We start from the raw sequence: 16396 nt of genomic DNA, 5'->3' as shown, positions 1-16396 counted from the left end.
GCTAGTGATCAGACACTAGTCTAAACACATGGCAATGGGAGAGGTAGGTGCACATAAGATCAAGTCTGTGTACTTCATCTTCTCAGAGATATGAGTAATAGGCATAGAAGAAGTTCTCATTCCTTCTGAGGTAGACCTCTTACCCTTGATACCCAAACTAATCAAAGAGAGTTCTGCCCCACTCTGTCACACAGCCCAGGAGGCTATGCTGAGGTGGCTTCTGAGAGATCCTGGTGAGGCAGGAGAGTAATAAGCCAGGAAAATTCCTTGCCGAGTGCAATAAGGAAGCTGAGACAGATAGCTGAAGAAATTAGGCAAAACACATTTTATCTCTCTGCTGGTATGGAGTTGAGTCCATATCTGAGTGGAGTAAATCCATCCTCCAGGCATCTACTGCCCTAATCTTTGGTAAGGCCACTGTCAGGACCCAGGGTAAACCTGTCCACGTGGCATTTCTCTCTCTGTTAGGTACCCTACTTCCTTGACCTGGTACAAGGCACATTAATTGGGTTATAGGAAGATGCCACTACTGTGACTCGTAGTATAACTCCTGGTCCTCTATCTGGAGCATTTCCTATCTTCTGTCATCAGGTTGCCCTTCTTTTCTTTCACTTTTCAGTGAACCAATAGCAGCTCCACCTTGGCTCACTTCTCTCACTGTGACTTATTTCTCAAGGAGCCAAAGAAATCTGCCCAGTTTGTCTCCTGTTGCTTCTTCTATCCAAAGCCCTTCCTTGTTTCACTGTCCCCAGCTTTAATAAACTTACTTTCAAAATCACCCTGACTCGTGTTGTGAAATCTATTCTACACAAAGTCAAGAACACACACATGATAGGCCAGCCTGAGGCAGACCCGCTCTGAGCCTGGTCTCTTTCTGGTAACACTGACAGAAGCTTTCACACTAAGCACCAACACAGCTCAGGAACAAACACTGACTGTGCAGTAACTTAAGAGGCAAAGCTCCAGAGTCGCTGAGACATAGTGAAAAACAGAGAGATCCACAGTGTGAACAGGATTTTTGTGATTGGTACCATTTTCTACAATATCCTTTTAAGTGTGAGGGCCATGGTACATACTCCAATTACATAAAACTTCCATCAGTAAAGAAATATCTTGTTTCATTAATTTTGCATATATTCAGTTGCCAATAACTTTTTGATTTTCAGCTGAACAAACAACAAATCCAAATCCAGGAGACTATTTAGGTGTAGCATACACTTGAAAAAAAAAATCTTTTTTAGACACACTGAAAGATATTTAACATTAAAAAGATACTATAGCTGAGTTTAATTAACCCATTTAGGAATGCATTGCTTCCCAAGGGAAACTACAAAGTTATACTTCACAAGCAGATATCACTGCCCCCACACAATTAGACATTGAAGATCAGATAAAGTGTTACTGTACTTATCACTCTGAACTACAAAGCCTTCAGATAAATCCAATTACCCACTTAGGTAACCAAAGAAATGTGCTTTTTAGGGAAAATAACTTCAATGAAAAAAATTATTGTATGTAAAGGATGATGTATGAAAGGAAAAAATTAGAACAAGTCTCTGTCTCGCCTCTCTTCTTCTCTCCCTCTTTCCCTCCCTCCCTCCATCCTTCCATCCCTCCCTACCATATGGAGCTGTCTGTTGGCAGGACTCTTTGAGGGGTAAGATAGTGGCTGCTTTCCAAATGCAGCCCTCAAGGCATGCATGACATAGATCAGCCATAGCAGAAATTCTACAAACAACACAGGAGTGAGTGGGGTCCATGCTCTTGCTCTGCAGGAATGAATGTTGAGTGATTCTAAGGCCAGAGGAGGTCATTATGGCTCAGAACCTGCTGATGGCACTTTTCCAATTATAAGAATTTTGGACAAGAAAATTTGCTTTAAAATACTTTAAAAGATAAACCAATAGTATCTCATTGTGTCTGAAGGAGGGGATTACCTATCTTACAGAGTTCTAATGGCCTGACTAGTCAGTCACTGATCCTCAAAAGGCACTGTTCAGTCTGACTTCCCATCCTTTTCCATGTCACTCTGTCCATCAAAAAGGGGCTTCTTCTCGTATTTATGCTTTCCTCCCCCTCACTTTCAATATTCCCTTGGACCTGAGCATTTCCAAAGTGACTCCATGGACAACTCCAGCTTTCAGCCTTCTCTTCCCTCTGAAACCTCCACATAACCTATTGTCTGCCACTCATGTGTCCTATATTTATCCCATGGGCACTGTAATGTTAGTTTTTATATGCATATCTTGGCTGATTAGTCACACTGTGGTGGTTTGGGATCACAGACTTTGGCTCCACCACAGGGGTCCTGAATGCTATCCTTTGAAGTCACTGAATAGAGAATTGGGTTGGTTAAGAGACATACTTCTGTAATCATCCACAGTCCAATAAGTGCCACCCTTGATACACGATGAATCAATCCAACCTCAGACTCAATGTGGTGTAGACAAATAGAAGAGCAGAAGAAAAACTACATAAGCCACTGCCTTTCTGTAAATGTTTGCATTCAGTTGCCCTAGAGAAACAAACCAAACTTAGTTCTGAATATAGCAGGACTTGGAAGAACAGGTGTTTGCTGGAGATGTTCAAGAGTCAGCCATAGAGGCGTGAGGATACATGGGGTCGTCTTTGGACAAGATTCACACTAGCAAAAGGTTAGCTTTGTCTCCACTTCATTATCAGGATGCTACCTACCATGACAAAAGTGATGCATAGAGAATTAGGTTGGCCACAGGGGTCTCACAACCAGGCTGATTGCTGGTCTGACAACTCTGTGAGGCATAGAAGATAGAAGTGTGGTCCAGCAATAGTTTCCCTACTAGAAATATAGTAGATTCTTAAGAGCTGATGTGGTATAACCTGCAACTAACCCTTGGTTATGGGCTTTTCTCACATGGCATATTCCTTTGCGTTGACTACTGGATCCTGAGCATGTCTTCATGAGCAGCTAATGAGATTGTCCAGTCACTTAGTCCTCATTCATACATTAAACCCTTTACACTGTTTCTGTACTGGTCTCACAGTAAATAGAAGCAAAAGTAACCTTAACCACATCCTGGTCATCATTCACAGCCATCTTTGAAACTGGGTTCATGGGTCTTACCCAGTCCAGCGATATAAGCCCACTCTTGATACCAGGTAGGTACACTTGTCCTGACCTTCCGTGGCCTTCAGCCTTAATTCTGGAGATGTGGTAGTCTTGTCTCAATAACTGAATGTGGCCCCATACCAGAGAAACCCAAGCCCAGAGAAGATAAGACATCAGTCTTGACAGCTCTGAATTTTATTCTAAGAGTCAGAGTCCTTCACATGTGAAGCTCCTGTGAGGTATTTGACCATGTGCTTTGAGAGTACCTAAAAATTCCTAACATAACAAAATTACTAAAACTCTTGTAAAACAGAAATATTTTTAAAACTGGGAAAAGCATTTCTTTTATCTCAGCTTGCTTAAAAATATCAAACGCAAGTAGGCATCATTCTCTTGGGTATTCCTTCTTAGATTTTATTTCTACTAAAACATTTGGTATCAAAACATACTTTAAAAGTCTACCATCCCATATCAGCAATTACTATTTTGAAAAGGCAAAGTTTATTTCCTCAAAAACCTAAAAATTTCAGACCTCATATGGCATTTCAAAGTTTCCTGAAATAAATCTTAAGAGATTTTTATGTATTATTTTGAACTCTTTGTTGACTTGGAAACAATGGAAAATGTTTGCCCTTCTTTCATCTCCTCCTCAAGATGGCTTCTCAAGGGCAAGGAGCCCTCTATCAGCAAGGACACAAAGGGGGGGGGGGGGATACAGTTCCTTAAGCTTTACAAATGAACCAATTTCTTGTCCAATGGGATTTCTTAAGTGCTGTCTTGTTCATTCATCCCATAAAAGAAAGCCCTGCCTAGCTGTCAGGCATTGCTACATTTGCCTGTGTCTGAGGAACTCAGGACTCCAGAATTCCCTGCCCAAGAAGCCCAAGCCTATGACCATACAATGAAGCCCGGTCTTGAGGATCACCCAAAGGGATAGGCACAATTAGAAGAATAAGTCTTGGAGTTTGCCTGTACTTAAAACCATCTCTTCTCATTGTCATATATTCAGTGGAATTTTAAAGGTTGGCAGGAACTTGGAGGCCATTCACTTCATCCCCTGGTTTTATAGTCTGGAACTCTGGTCTTGGTAAGAATCTTATCTTTGTTTTAGATCCGCAATTCCTTTTTTGGAATTTTTGTGACAAAATGTATTTCAAAGTTCAGAAATCAGGGCATGTTTAGAAAGGTGATAGAGCACATATAACATAAAGCATCATACCCCCTGTGGGGTCTAGGACAGCACCCTATACTCTAACATACTAACCTCTCTGCAAGAAACAGTTATTTCACACTGTTACGGGCTGAATTGTGCCCCCTTCCCATTCTTATGTTGAAATCCTGACCCATAGTATTCGGAATGTGACTTTTTGGAGAGTCTTTAGAGAGGGAATTAAGTTAAAATGAGGTCACTGGAGGGATCTTAATTTAATACAATTGATATCCTTATACGAAGAAAAAATTAGGACACACATACAGAAGAAGACCATGTGAAGGCAAGAAAAGAAGCCCATCTACAAGCCAAGAAGAGAGATTTCAGGAGAAACTAACCCCTTGACACCTTGATCTCAGATTTCCAGCCTCAAGAAATGGTATTTTGTTATGGTCATGCTGGCAAACTAATAAACACACTAAGGCAGTGGTTCTCAAAGTGTGTGACAGGGCACTCTGGTGTGCCCTAGAAGATTTTCAGGTGTACCCTAAGGTTTTCCAGAGAAATATGTGCCTGTTGGGGACCACAAAACCAACAGGGATTTTGGAGCTTAGATTTTTGGGGGACAGAGGTGTGGGAAATTGGCTTTAAGCTGACAGTCTGCCCAACCCCCACCTCACTTGCCTGATTAGGTTGCAAAAGACTGTTAAGCTATGGTGCTGGATTGTTTACACTATCCCCCATGTTTCCCAGAAAGACTGGAGGAAAGTTTCTTCTATCCTTTGTTTGGTATAAAGTTAAGATTTGCTAGTGGCTTCACTTTGCCCTATAAATAAATCAAGATGCGGTTTTGGGGCAAGCTTTGTTCTTGCCAGCAGCAATTACAAGGCCCTCCTGACCCTATATTTTCTTAATTCTGGATATTTTCTTAATTCTGCACCGTTCCCACTCGGGACCTGGAATTACTAGCTGCATTGGTTTGCAGCATGTGCCCAGATATAAAAATAAATATAGTTACTCTATTATACCATTTCATTGTGGAAATACCACTCTTTTTGTTAACACATCATTATTATATTTATTATCAACACATCATTATATTATTTTTAGATAAATACACCCAAATAAAATGAATAGATTTCTCAAAAAGAAGCATGATATTGAAGAATCCGATTCTGGAAGTGAGGAAAAGTTGAGTGCAAGTAAAAAGCAGAATCGCGGCCTACTCTCAAATAGAATGAAAGTTATTTAAGCTTTGGTTTCACTTGGACCGGAACTGAAGATCATTCTTTATCACTCTGTTTAGTATGTGAATGTAAAATGGCAAATGAATCATTGCTTCCTAGTAAATTGAGTAAACATTTTAAAACTATATACTCTAGTTTACAAGATAAATCTGTAAGTTTTTTCAAGAGATTGTCTGAACAGCAAACAAAAGCAGCAAATTTTTTAAAAAGTATAATGACTGTTTCTGATAAAGCTCAAATCACTTCTTATCAAGTCTCAGAACTGATAGCAAAAACCATGAAAGCTCATACTTTAGGTCAGTCATTTATTTTGTCTGCATGCAAAGAAAATGGTCATGACATTGCTAGGAAATGCTGCAATGAAAATAAGCAAGATGCCTGACCTGTGGTGGCGCAGTGGATAAAGCGTCGACCTGGAAATGCTGAGGTCGCTGGTTCGAAACCCTGGGCTTGCCTGGTCAAGGCACATATGGGAGTTGATGCTTCCAGCTCCTCCTCCCTTCTCTCTCTCTGTCTCTCCTCTCTCTCTCTCTCTCTCTCTCTCTCTGTCTCTCCTCTCTCTCTCTCTCTCTCTCTGTCTCTCCCTCTCCTCTCTAAAATGAATAAATTAAAAATAAATTAAAAAAATTAAAAAAAAAAAAGAAAATAAGCAAGATGCCTCTGTCCAATGATACAGTTCACAGGCGTATTATAGAAATGTCTTCTGAGATCGAGAAAAATGTATGCAGTAGTAAGCTTCAGTATTCAAATTTTGCATTGCAAGTTGATGAGTCAACAGACGTTACCAACACAGCACAACTCTTAGCATTCATCCATTTTATTAATGAAGATCAAATAGTAAATCAGTTTCTTTTTTTGTAAAGAATTAAGTGTGTCTACAAAAGGTGAAGACGTTTTTAACATTTTGAATAACTGTCTTGATAAATGGCAGTTAACATGGAAGTCGTGTGTAGGCATTTGTACAGATGGTGCCCCTTCCATGGTAGGCTTGGTTAGGGGTCTTACATCTTAAAACAAAATGAGAATGTTATTGTAACTCACTGCTTTCTTCATAGGGAGGCCTTGATGGCAAAAACATTGGGAGAAAAATTAAGAGAAGTTTTAGATCAAGTTGTTCAGATGGTAAACTTTATTAAAACAAGACCTGTCAAATCACATTTATTCAAAAAGCTTTGTATCGATATGGATTCAAAACACAGACAGCTGCTTTTACACATTGAGATGAGGTGGTTGTGAAGGGGAAAAGGACTTACCCATGTACACAAGCTACGACAAGAACTTCTTGCGTTTTTTGAAGAGATGAAACAGTTACATTTTTGTAACACTGATCAATATGATTGGATTAGAAACCCATTTATGAAAGCTTCAAGTGATTTTGGTTTAACATTGACAGAAGAAGAACTGGCAGCTATATACACTGATCGTGGATTGATGATTAAATATAAGAAATTGTCTCTTGAAGCCTTTTGGATTTCTATAAAAGAAGAATATGTGGCAATATCTAAAAAAGCTTTGAACATTTTACTACAATTTTCAACATCCTATTTATGTGAATTAGGATTTTCTACCCTCAACACAAGAGTAAAAAGAGAGGAATTCTTCAATGTATTGACAAGAAAATGAGACTTTGCCTTTCAAATATATGCCCAAACATTGAAGAAATTGCTAGGACACATCAGGCTCATGTTTCTCATAAACACAAGAATGAAAAAATTTAACACATTTGTGCTGGGTCCTGCTGAATTTACTAAATCTTACTAAGAGTCTATCTATATATATAAAAAGATAACTTTTTTGTTGTTTTTAAAATTTTTTAACCCCTCTTTTTTATGAATCCTAAAAAGCATAACTCAAAAAATGTAACATAAAAAAGTTTTTTAATGTCAGAATAAATTTAATTTTGTCCTATTTATTTACCATAAAAGCATGCTTGGACTTTATATTTTTTTCTTTAATATTTGACTTAATTATTATAACATATTTCTCAGAAATTTGTATATAGTGTGCCTACAATTATTTGTAGGATTTTAATGCACGCTAGCTTCAAAAACTTTCAGAACCACCGCACTAAGGTGAAAAATAACCTCATATCAGTTCAAGTTAGGCTCTACTCTCAAATGAGTTATGATAAAACTTTCCATTGTCAAAGCTTTTCTGGCTTTCAGAAAAGGACAGAGGGTGGCCTGTCCTATCTGTGGGCCTGTGGGCAAGTTGCTTAACCTAGCCAAGAGCCCAGAGTCACAGACTTTCCAAGAGCAGGAAGAGCTCTGTGTGAGTCCCTCCATGCTGTGCAACGTCCTTTCAGTCTTGGCTGCCGTATTTCCAGGCTTCCCTGTGAACAGATCCACCAATAATATAACTTCTGTTAGACATGGTCCCTCAGCATGAAGAGCCTGAATTAGCCTCTCACTGGGCCCTCCTAGTCTGGCCAATTGCTTTCTCTGAATCCTGTAGCCTTATTATGCCTCCCATTTCCACACCGTTTGTGTAACTACTCTTCTTCCCTCTTCATGCTACTAACATTTTGATTTGACTCCTACACTGAATCACAAAAACAGGCATCACCTCAGAGCTTTCGTGAGGGACTAAGCATATATGTGTGTGTGTGTGTGTAAGAGAAAAATAAAGCGTTTATAAATAGTTTTATTTAGCAACCAGCTGTACTTTCCCCACTTTTCCAAATCTTGGATTAGGGCAAGCAGCCAGTTGCAAAATTGGATAGTTTATTATTTAGCAATGAGAAACAAGGTCAGTTACTAAATTCTTTAAAGAAACAGTAAATCCCATATTCATTCCCAGAATTCTTTCTTTAACAATTTCTGGCATTGTTTCTTGAGTTTTGTGGTTTTTCCTAAACTGAATCATCGTGCCTTAAAATTCTACCTTGCATGTTCCCCCTTGAATCATTAAAGACCTTTCTTTCAAAGACAAGCCCATTGGCTATTACATACTCATATGAAAATAACAATACTAACAGTAATGATGATGATAATAGAAGCTAGCATTGATGCTTCTTCATGCCAGGTTCTATTCTAACCACTTTTACATAAAATTTATTTAATAATCAGAAATCTGATGTTGTTGCTCTTACTATTAAGTCCATTTTATAGATAAAAAAATAACTGAGACATGGATGGTTAAATAACTTGTCCAATGTCATACACTTATAAATTAAAGAACCAGGACGCGAACACAAGAGCCTTGCGAGGGAGTCCAGGTTCATAGCCAATAACCCTGCACCTGTCCAGCTGTTCACTATTTCCATAGGCAAATACGGATGGACACACACACAATCCCAATGAAAAATATTATGCTTAGTGAACACATGCAGACCTTCTAAATGTCTTTTTTTAAGAATTTATTTTTTAAAACAGTTTTAGGTTTACAACAAAATTGAGAGATTCAGAGATTTCCCATGTATCACTGCCTCCACACATGGATAACGTCCCCAACTATCAATACCATTTATCACAATGGTACTTTTCTTTTTTATTAAGGATGAATCTACATTGACATATATCATAATCACTTGAAGTCCACAGTTTACCAAAGGTTAATACTTTTTTATTCTTTTAAAATTCTGTATTGATTTTAATTTATTGTGCTTATATAGATTCAAGTGTCCCACTGAATATATCTCCCTCCCCCCACCCCATGTTCCCCTTGATATCCCGTTTGACCCCTCCCCCAATGCCTTGCCCCCTTCCCTTCAGGATTTGCTGTGATGCTCTCTATAATGCTGTGTTATGTACATATAATTTCACTAATCTCTTTCCCTCCTCTGATTCCATCCTCTCCTCCCCTTTCCCTCTGACCACTTTCCCTCTGGCCCCTTTGATCCTGCCTCTGCCTCTATTCCATTCCTCAGTTCACATTGTTTATTAAATTCCTCATATGAGTGAAGTCATATGATATTTTTCTTTCTCTGCCTGGCTTATTTCACTTAGCATAATAGTCTCCAGGTCCATTCATGCTGTTGCAAAAGGTAAGATTTCCTTCTTTTTCATGGCCATGTAGTATTCCATTGTGTATATATACCACAGCTTTTTAGTCCACTCATCCACTGATGGACACCTGGGCTGTTTCCAGATCCTGGTTATAGTAAACAATGCTGCAATAAACATGGGGGTGCATTTCTTCTTTTGAATCAGTGATTTGGTATTCTTAGGATATATCCCTAAAAGTGGGATAGCTGGGTCAAAAGGTAGTTCCATTTTTAATTTTTTGAGGAATCTCCATACTGTTTTCCACAGTGGCTGTACCAGTCTGCATTCCCACCAGCAGTGCAGGAGGGTTCCCTTTTCTCCACATTCTCGCCAACTTATTATGATGTATTGTTTTGTTAATGAGCACCATTTTGACAGGTGTCAAATAATATCTCATTGTGGTTTTAATTTGCATTTCTCTAATGATTAGTGATGTTGAACATTTTTTCATATGCCTATTGGCCATCTGTATGTCCTCTTTGGAAAAGTGTCTATTCAGTTCTTTTGCCCATTTTTTGACTGGGTTGTTTACTTTCCTAGTGTTGAATTTTACAAGTTCTTTATAAATTTTGGATATTAACCCCTTATCAGTCTTATTGTCAAATATGTTCTCCCATTGTGTGGTTTGTCTTTTTATTTTGTTCATGTTGTCTTTAGTTGTCCAAAAGCTTTGTACCTTGATATAGTCTTATTTTTTCATTCTGCTTTTATTTCCCTTGCCTGAGGAGATAAATTAGCAAATATATTGCTGCGAGTGATTTTGGAGAGCTTATTGCCTATGTTTTCCTCTTGGATGCTTATGGTTTCACAACTTACATTTAAGTCTTTTATCCATTTTGAATTTATTTTTGTGTATGGTGTAAGTTGGTGGTCTAGTTTCATTTTCTTGCAAGTACTTGTCCAATTTTCCCAACACCATTTGTTAAAGAGACTGTCTTTATTTCATTGTATGCTTTTACCTCCTTTGTCAAATATCAATTGTCCATATAAGTATGGGTTTATTTCTGGGTTCTCTAATTTGTTCCATTGTTCTTATGCCAGTACCAAGCTGTTTGGAGTATAATGGCCTTGTAGTATAACTTGATATCAGAAAATGTGATACCACCCACTTTATTCTTCATTTACAAGATTGCTGAAGCTATTCGTGTTCTTTTTTGGTTCCATATAAATTTTTGGATTATTTGTTCTATGTCTTTGAAGTATGCCATTGGTATTTTAATAACAATTGCATTGAATTTATAGATTGCTTTGGGTAATATAGACAATTTAATTCTTCATATCCATAAACATGATATATGCTTCCACTTGTTTGTATCTTCCTTGATTTCTTTTATCAATGTTTTATAATTTTCTAAGTATAAGTCTTGAACCTCCTTGGTTAAATTTACTCCTAGGTACTTTATTTTTGTTGTTGTTGCAATAGTGAAGGGAATTGTTTTCTTAATTTCTCTTTCAGACAGTTCATTGTTGGTGTATAAAAATGCCACTATTTTTCTGAATTTTAATTTTATATCCTGTCACCTTGTTGAATTCATTTATCAGGTCCAGTAGTTTTTTTAATGAGATTTTAGGATTTTCTATGTACAGTATCAAGTCATTAGCAAATAATGATAGTTTTAATTCTTCTTTTGAAATTTGGATGCCTTTTATTTTTTCTTCTTATCTGATTGCTATGGCTAGGACTTCCAGTACTATGTTGAATAAGAGTCTTAAAAGGGGGCACCCCTGCCTTGTCCCTGATCTTAAGGGGATTGCTTTTAATTTTTGCCCATTGAGTATGATGTTGGCTGTGGGTTTGTCATAGATGGCCTTTATCATGTTGAGATATGTTCCCTATATTCCCACTTTGCTAAGAGTTTGATCATAAATGGATGCTGGATTTTATCAAATGCTTCTTCTGCATCTATTGATACTATCATGTGATTTTTCTCCTTCCTTATTTTAATGTGATGAATTACATTGATTGATTTGCAAATAGTGTACCAGCCTTGCCTCCCCAGAATAAATCCCACTTGATCGTGATGTATGATTTTTTTTCATGTGTTGCTGAATCTGGTTTGCTAATATTTTGTTGAGAATTTTAGCATCTAAGTTCATCAAGGATATTGGCCTATAATTTTCTTTCTTTCTAGTGTCTTTGCCTGGTTTTTGAATGAGGATTATGCTCATCTCATAAAAGGAGTTTGGAAGTCTTCCTTCCTCTTGAATATTTTGAAATAGCTTGAGAAAGATAGGAGTTAGTTCTTTGAATATTTGATAAAATTCACCTGTGAAGCCATCTGGCCCAGGACTTCTGTTTGTTGGAAGTTTTTTGATAACTGTTTCAATATCATTTGATGAAATTGTTCTACTTATGTTTTCTGATTTTTTCAGACTGATTTACAACAGGCCCCTTAACACTTCTTGCAACATTGGTTTGGTTGTAATGAATTTCTTGAGGGTTTTTTTGTCTGAGAAGCTTTTAATTTCTCTTCAATTTTAAATGATAGCCTTGCTGGATAAAAAAGTCTTGATTGTAGGTTCTTGTTTTGCATTACTTTGCATATTTCTTGTCATTTCCTTCTGGCCTCTAGTGTTTCTGTTGAGAAGTCAGATATCATCCTTATGTGGGCTCCTCTGTAGGTGATTGACTGCTTGTCTCTTGCAACTTTTAGTATCCTTTCTTTATCCTTTAATTTTGGCATTTTAATTATGATGTGTCTTGGTATAGGCCTCTTTGAGTTCCTCTTTATTGGGACCTTCTGTGCTTTTTGAAGTTTGTGACTTTTTCCTTCATCAATTTAGGGACGTTTTCAGCTATAATTTCTTCAATCAGGTTCTTTATCCCTTGTTCTTTCTCTTCTCCTTCAGGAACCCCTATGATGCAGATGTTGTTTCTCCTCATGTTGTCACAGAGCTCTCTAAGAGTTTCCTCAGACTTTTTGACCTCTTTTCTTTTTGCTGCTCTGCTTCCGTGCTTTTGTTTATCTTGTCCTCTAAATCGCTGATTTGATCCTCTGCTTCATTCAGCTTACTTTTAATTTCTTCTAGTGTAGTCTTCATTTCTGATATTGTATTTGTTATTTGTGACTTGTTCTTCTTTATGATTTCAATGTCCGTTTTGATGCTTGCTATCTCTTTATTTAGGTGCTCATTATATCCATCCATTGTTGCTCTAAGATCTTTGAGCATCCTAACAATCATTATTTTAAACTCTGCATCCATCTCATTGTTATTTCCATCTCATTCAGTTCTTTTTCTGGGGATTTCTCATGTTGATTTATTTGGATTGCATTTCTCTGTCTTCCATTTTGTCTTTGTATATACTGCTCCTTTGGATGTGCTTTTCGTGAAGCTAGCTAAGTATAGGGTTATTGTTGTCAGACTCCAGCTTTCAGTTGTGTTGTTTCTAAATCTTCTTGGATTGGCCTCATCTGTTGTTTGTAATTCACTGTAGGCTACTTGTCTGCTGTCATTGTTCTTTTTGCTATTTGTGTCAGTGTTTTTTATGTCTTAGCTGGATCAGCTGTGAGGGGCCCTTTCTTAAGATACCACTCTAACAAAGGTGGTTAGGTCCTAAACTGATGCTCTCCATATCTGGCCAATGGATGTGCCTGCCCTGGTCTTCCCTGGCCAAAGCCTGGTGCAGATCAGTGGGGTTCACAGCCTATGACTGGCCCTTATCAACCTTTTGGAGCTACAGGAGATCCAGATCTTGTGGCTGCCTCTGCTGGGCCCAGGTACTGTTGTAAATATCAGCTGCACTCCTAGGCTATCTTTCATCTACTCTTGGCCTGGGGGAAGTTCATTTAAAGTTCAAGTTTCCCTGAGATCCACTTTCTGCTGCCTCCTATTGCTAGCTACTTGTTGAGCTCAGTACTGTAATTCAGTGATTAGTTACGGTACTGAATATGGCTTGCCCCTTAGCCTCAAGTGTCATTCTATCCAGACTTTTTATTTATTTATTTATTATTTTCTTTTCTTCTTTTTCAGCCCTTAGAAGGATGTGGCCATAGGAGTCCAGTGGATGTGGCCTCTGTGTTCCCAGTGTGTGATCTGTCTGCCAGCCTGCCACAACTGCTGCCACTGTCTCGGGCATTCTGGCTTGGGTACTGCCAGCACCAGCCCACCTCCACAGCCACTGCAGCTTCTACCACCACAGGCAAGCTTGTATGTGCCAGCCTGGACCACCTCCGCGGTCGCCCCAGCCTCCACCACCACGGGCAGGCTTACACGTGCATGTTTGGGCCACCACAGTGGCCACTGTGGCCTCCGCCTCCATGGGCTGACTTCCGTGTGCCTGCTCAGACTGCCTCTATGGTCGCCCCAGCCTCCACCACTGCTGGCAAGGTTACACGCATGCACTTGTACCACCCCAGCCCTTGCAGCTGCACCCACCGCCACTCGCCGGCCTGCCCCCTGGGGGCAATATGGGGCAGAAGATGTAGCTCAGACCTGAGCAGTCACTACCTGTTTTCATAATGTGCTGCCTGCTTCTAAGAGCCTCTTTGCTCTGACTGGAGCAGGAGAGCCTCTGGTGGGTGGAGTAATTTCTTCCCTTTCTTAGTGTTGCTGCTCCCAGGAAAAATGGTCAGTTTAGATTTGGGGAGTGAGTCAGCCCAGGTGTTAAAGTGGCTGTCCCTTAAAGTGTCTCTCCCTGTGCCTCAGAGATTACACTCTCCTCTGGCAACTCCAGACCTCTCAGCGCTTCCCGCTCCCATACACCAAGTAAGTGGCTGTGAGTGAGGTTTTCTGTGTGGTCTCTTTAAGACAGAGCCTAGGTCTAAAAGTTCTATCTCTTTCTCGCAAACAGTATTTTGGCACCTTTCTCAGCTAAATACTGTCCATACATCTGTTTTAGGCTCCAAGGCTCTGGTCCTGGGGCTGAGGACCCCTAACTCTCCGGGCAACCCTCCCTGCCACAAAGGTCCCTCCAGGCCACTGCTCGCTCCTGGGAGCGGGGCATCCTTTTCTGCATCTCCACCTTTCTTACTAGTTTCAGTGTGGGTTCTTCAGTGGTCTTCGGCTATAGAATTCTCTTAGTTTAGTCCAAAGATGGTATTTCAAGATGACTACTCTCAAAATTAAATTGTAATCCACTTTGGTTCTAGGAGGTGGGAGTTGGAATGTCTGCCTACTCCATGGCCATCTTGTCGTTCTCTGATCATTCAGAATCCTTGAGGAGCTGTGTCTAGAAGGATAAACTTAAAATGGAAAAACGCAAGCACTGAGCAGTGCAAGAGGTAGACCCATGAGCTGCTGGTGGTGACTTGACTAGTTCCTCTCTGCTAGGCCAGTGTCCATAGGGTTCATTCTTGGTATTGTTCTATGGGTTTGCACAAATGTGTAATGACATATACCCATCATATTAATATCATACAAAGTATTTTCACTGCCCTAGAAATCCTCTGTACTCTGCCTATTCATCTCTTCCCCCACTCCCACCCCACCCTACCAAGCACTGATTTTTTTATTGTCTCCATAGTTTTTCATTTTCCAGAATGTCATGTAGTTGAGATCATATAGTATACAGGCTTTACAGGTTGGTTTCTTTCACTTAGTAATATGCATTTAAGGTTCACCTATGTCTTTTCAATAGTTCACTTCATTTTAGCACTGAATAATATTCCATTTTCTGGAAGTACCACAATTTATTTACCCATTCACTTACTGAAAAACATTTTGATTACTTCCAAGTTTTAGCAATTATAAATAAAACTGCTATAAACATCTATGTGCAGGTTTCTGTGTGGACATAAGTTTTCAGCTCCTTTAGGTAAATACCAGGGAACATGATTGCTGGATCATATGTAAAAGTACATTTAGTTTTATAAGAAACTAAAAAAGTGTCTTCCAAAGTGGCTTTACCATTTTACATACCCTTCAGCAATATGCAAAAATTCCTGTTTTTCCACATCCTTGTCGGCTTTTGATGTTGTCCTTGTGCCAGATTTTGGCCATTGTAATAGATGTGTAGTAATATCTCATTGTTATTTGATTTGCATTTACCTGGTAACAATAATGTGGAGCATCCCTTTATATGCTTATTTGACATCAGTACATCTTTTTTTTGCTGAGGTGTTGTGTTAAAGATCTTGGCCCATTTTTAATTGGGTTGTTTGTTTTCTTATTATTGAATCCCATTTTACATTATAATAAAATGTGTTAATAGTATAGTCATTAGAAAGAACATTTGACTAAAAAATTAAAACACTAGAGATCTGGTTACCCTGACTTGTGATCTTGGAAAATTATTTACATACACCAAGGAAGTTGAGTAAGCATAAAGTCATAAAAATCAGGAACAGAGTTATGAGGTGGAAAGACACTGTTTAAAGAGAAGAATTCAAGATCTGCTCGGTGTAGACTATGAGTCAGAAATCTGTTAAAGTACACAAACTCAGTGCAAAATCTAAGGTATGTGTAGACTGGAAAAATGTCTCTAACCCTTGGAACCTATGAATGTAACCTTACCTAGAAAAAGGGTCTTTATATATGTGATTAAGTTAAGGCTCTCCAGATGAGGAAATCATCCTAATGGCATGAAAATGGAAGAGTACGCAATGTGACCACAGAGGCAGAGGCTGGAGTGATGCACTCATAGCCAAGGAATGTCAGTGGCCACCAAAAGATGGAAGAAGGGAGGGACAGAATTTCTCTTGGAGCCTCTGAAGGGAGCACAACCCTGCCAATACCTTAATTTCAGACTCTTCACCTCTAGAACTGTAAGAGAATACATTTTCTTATTTTAAGCCACCTTTATATGGTACAAGAACCACAGGAAACTAACACAACAGATGTTATAAGAACTGAGCATCACCTGACCAAGTGGTGACACAGTGGATAGAGCATCGACCTAGGACGCCAAGGACCCAGGTTTCAAATCCCGAGGTTGCCAGCTTGAGCGCAGGGTTGCCAGCTTGAGCATGGGATCATAGACATGACC

Source organism: Saccopteryx leptura, chromosome 7, assembly GCF_036850995.1.
Source record: "Saccopteryx leptura isolate mSacLep1 chromosome 7, mSacLep1_pri_phased_curated, whole genome shotgun sequence".
Taxonomy (NCBI): Eukaryota; Metazoa; Chordata; class Mammalia; order Chiroptera; family Emballonuridae; genus Saccopteryx; species Saccopteryx leptura.
This window is presented reverse-complemented; position numbering follows the sequence as displayed.